Source organism: Pristiophorus japonicus, unplaced genomic scaffold (assembly GCF_044704955.1).
Source record: "Pristiophorus japonicus isolate sPriJap1 unplaced genomic scaffold, sPriJap1.hap1 HAP1_SCAFFOLD_79, whole genome shotgun sequence".
NCBI lineage: Eukaryota > Metazoa > Chordata > Chondrichthyes > Pristiophoridae > Pristiophorus > Pristiophorus japonicus.
Window position 1 is genome coordinate 1,899,775 of NW_027254707.1, and position 4,048 is coordinate 1,903,822.

Genomic DNA, 4,048 nt, shown 5'->3' on the forward strand with positions numbered 1-4,048 from the left:
TTAGCCTATCATCTGTGGTGAGGAAGACGATGGAGTCCATTAGTAAAGAAACAATAGCAGGACATTTGGGAAAGCAAAATTCGGCTGGGCACAATCAGCATGGAGTTATGAAGGGGAAGTCATGTTTGACAAATTTGCTGGAATTCATTGAGGATTTAACGAACAGGCTGGATGTGGAACCAGTGGATGTGGTGTATTTGGACTTCCAGAAGGCATTTGACAATATGCCACATAAGAGGTTACTGAACAAGATAAACGTTCACGGGTAGAGGGTAATATATTAGCATGGAGAGACGATTAGCTAACTAACAGAGAACAGAGACCTGCAATAAATGGTTCATTCTCGGGTTGGCAAATAGTAACCAGTGGGGTGCCGCAGCGATCAGTGCTGGGACCCCAACTATTTATAATCTATATTGACGACTTGTAGGAAGCGACTGAATATAACGTAGCCATGTTTGCCGACGATACAATGATCGGAGGAAAAGAAACGTGTGAGTAGGCCAAACAAAATCTTCAAAAGGATATAGACAGGCTAAGTGAGTGGGCAAAAATTTGGCAGATGGAGTATAATGTTGTAAAATGTGCGGTCATGCACTTTAGCAGAAAAATAAATCAAAGAACAAATTATTAATTAAATTGAGAAGGATTGAAAAGTGCTGCAGTGCAGCAGGACCTGGATGTACTTGTGCAAGGAACACAAATGGTTAGTATGCAGGCAGAGCAAGTGATCAGGAAGGCCGATTGAATCTTGAACTTTAATGCGACGGGGATGGAGTATAAAAGCAGGTAAGTCGTGCTACAGTTGTACAGGGTATTGGTGAGGGTACCTAGAATACTGCGTGCAGTTTTGGTTTCCATATTTACAAAGGATATACTTGGTTTGGAGCCAGTTCAGAGAAGGTTCACAAGGTTGATTCCAGAGATGACGGGGTTGACTTATGAGGAAACGTTGAGTAGGTTGGGCGTCTACTCATTGGAATTCAGAAGGATGAGAGGTGATCTTATCGAATCGTGTAAGATTATGAGGTGGCTTGACAGGGTAGATACAGAGAGAATGTTTCCACTGATAGGGGAGAGTAAATCTAGAGTCCATAATCTTAGAATAAGGGGCTATCCATTTACAACTGAGATGATGAGAAATTCCTTCTCTCAGATGGATGTGGATCTGTGGAATTCGCTGCCTCACCGAGCTGTAGAAGCTGGGACATTGAATAAATTTAAGGCAGAAATAGTCAGTTTCTTAAACGATAAGGGAATAAAAGATGATGGATAGCGGGCAGGAAAGTGGACCTGAGTCCACGATCTAATCAGCCATGATCGTATTAAATGGCGGAGCAGGCCTTCTCCTCCTCCTATTTCTTATGTTCGTATAAGATTCTCCACTCCCGGAAACATACTCGTAAATCGTCTCTGTAACTTCTCCAGTGCAATCCCATCCTTCCTGTAATGTGGTGACCAGAGCTAATATTTTATACAGTTCAAGCATAACCCTCTGGTCTTGTATTCGATGCTTCGGCTAATAAAGGCAAGCATTCCGTATATCGTCTTAACCACCTTATCTTGCTGGCCTGCTCCCTTCAGGGATCTGTGGATATGCTCTCCAAGGTTCCTTTCTTCCAGTAAACTTCTCAGTGTCTTTCCATTTAATCTGTATTCCCGTGCCTTGTTAGCCCTCCCCAAAATGCATTATTAACACTTCTCCGGATTAAATTCCATTTGCCACTGTTCAGCCCACCTGACCAGTTGATTGATATCTTCCTTCAGTCAGCAGCTTCCGTCTTCATTACTAACCACACAGCCGATTTTAGTACCATCTGCAAATGTTTTAATCATACCTCCAATATTCAAGCCTTGATCAGTGACGTGTACCACAAAAATGAAGGGATTCAGTACTGAGCCCTACGGAATCCCACTGGAAACAGCCTTCCAGTCACAAAAATACCCTTCAAACTTTACCTCTGCTTCCTGCCTCTGGCCCAATGTTAGATCCAACTTGCCACTTTGTCGTGGATCCCTGGGCTTTTACATTCATAATCGGTCTGCCGTGTGGGGCCTTATCAAAAGCCTTGCAGAAATCCATATACACTACATAAAACACACTACTCTCATCGATATTCCTTGTTAGTTCCTCAAAAAAATCAATCAAGTTAGTCAGAAACACCCTTCCCTTAACAATTCCGAATCGAATCGTGTGGGAATGGGCCGATGCACGTTAATGTGGTAACAATGTATACAATTAATTAGCAGAGTGGGAAAAACTCATCAGTGCGCGAATAACTGTGGGTAACAGGAGGAGGGCCTGGACTTCGTCCTGGACCTTGGCAATATTACAAACAGAGAATTAGAAAAAAATCTCTGAGGCGAATATTCAAATGTCGGTGGAGAAGCAAGTTAAAGTTGAACCGACACTGAAGCTGCCAGTTTTTGTGCCAAGAAAAATAAAACTTAACACCTGCTGAGTTTAAATTACCATTTATGTGGAACTATGTGTTAAAGTGCGGAATTTTTGTTTTTCATTTGGTTGTTGATAATTCAGCTCCCAACCCTCGAAGTTTTTGTAAATATGAAGTTATTAGTAAATTTAAATGTGGTTGAAAGAGAAAGGATATATTTAGCTAAGATTACATAATGGAAGAAAGGAAACGTTTATTAAATCCCTTTTCTTTTTTCAGCATTGTGTCCACGTTGGGTAGAACAGGCGGTGAAGTAGACATTTTTGCACATTATTTCTGTTTGGATGCAAAAAGTAGGGGACAGATGTCTGACGTTGCTGTAAATAGGAGACGATATTGCCGAGAGGTTCAGGCGATGGACTGCGAATCCAGTGTGCTCCCACCCTCGTCGTTATTGTGTTAAATATTTGACCCCTCTCGTTTTTTGTCAATCACATTTAACCTCATTGCCAAATTCACCTTTTACTGACAAGGATGCAGCTCTTTGGGAATGTAATGTCTCAAATTAATAATATATTCATCAAAGGGAAAATATTAGCAGGACGATGGAGAGGGGGACTCATCAGATAGGTTTCTGAGAGTCAGCACAGGCACGATGGGCCGCATAGTAAACTACCGTCAGAATCTGAGAGCATCTCTCTTCGTTATCGGCGGCTCGTTGGTCTAAGGGTATGATTCTCACTTCGGGATTTTCATAATTGGGAAAGCGAGAGGTCCCGGGTTCAAATCCCGGACGAGCCCTGCCAACTTTTAGTCAAAGAAACGCTTCTGAGCCGGTCGACATTCCCTTTTGTCCTTCCTCGCTGCCAATTTATTTCCAGGCGCTATTTTTGTTGAAAAAATCTGTAAATTTAAATGTTTCCTAAAATATCGGAATGATCATCTGACTGAACGTGAACCCGGGATCTTCATCCACAGAATTTGCACGACCTGCTGAGTATTACAGAATACTCTGTTTTTGTTCGTTCTGTTTCCGTATCCCTTTTAAGGTGATGTGCAGATGGTCGGGGTCATTCTCTGTCTCTCTAAATGGTGTGCGATCAGTCCCAGTTCGTTCTGCGTCTGTTTCAAAGGGATGTTCTGCCTGTACCGGATTTCAAATATCAACTTTCAAAAACTGCCTTTGGAGGGTGCAGGCATTTTAGTTTGTTTGTGTGTTTGTGTAAGCGAGAGAGTGCGTGCAAACATGCTGCGCGATCTTACTGTGCATTTGATGTCACGTGAGAAAAAAGGCATTACATGCAACTTGAAGCCACACTGATTTGATTGAACACGCATTCGCGGACTACCTGACAGGAGAAGAATCTGCTGTGGGATTTTGCTATTCCACATCTGAAAGAAGGCAAATGACATAAGTTAGAAACATAGCGATTTTAGCGAGAGATTGTGTATGGGCTGTGTGGCATGATGATCTCCTTCCCCCTTATATTCAAATACAAATCAAATCGAGAAGAGGCAAGACATGACTGAGTGACTGACTTTGTTTATATATATATGTATATAAACATTTATATATACGTATATTTACATACATTCCCTACTTTTTAACTTTTACAATAAATGTACTTTTTCTGTTCTGCCTGCACTGGGTT

General features: G+C 41.7%; 1 non-coding gene across 1 annotated transcript; it reads left to right on the plus strand.

The window, feature by feature from the left end:
• The first annotated feature begins 3,108 nt into the window (after positions 1–3,108).
• Positions 3,109–3,197, plus strand: trnap-cgg (transfer RNA proline (anticodon CGG)). Its single transcript is given in 2 exon segments — positions 3,109–3,144; positions 3,162–3,197. It is a non-coding gene; the product is annotated as a tRNA-Pro (tRNA).
• The last annotated feature ends 851 nt before the right edge of the window (positions 3,198–4,048 follow it).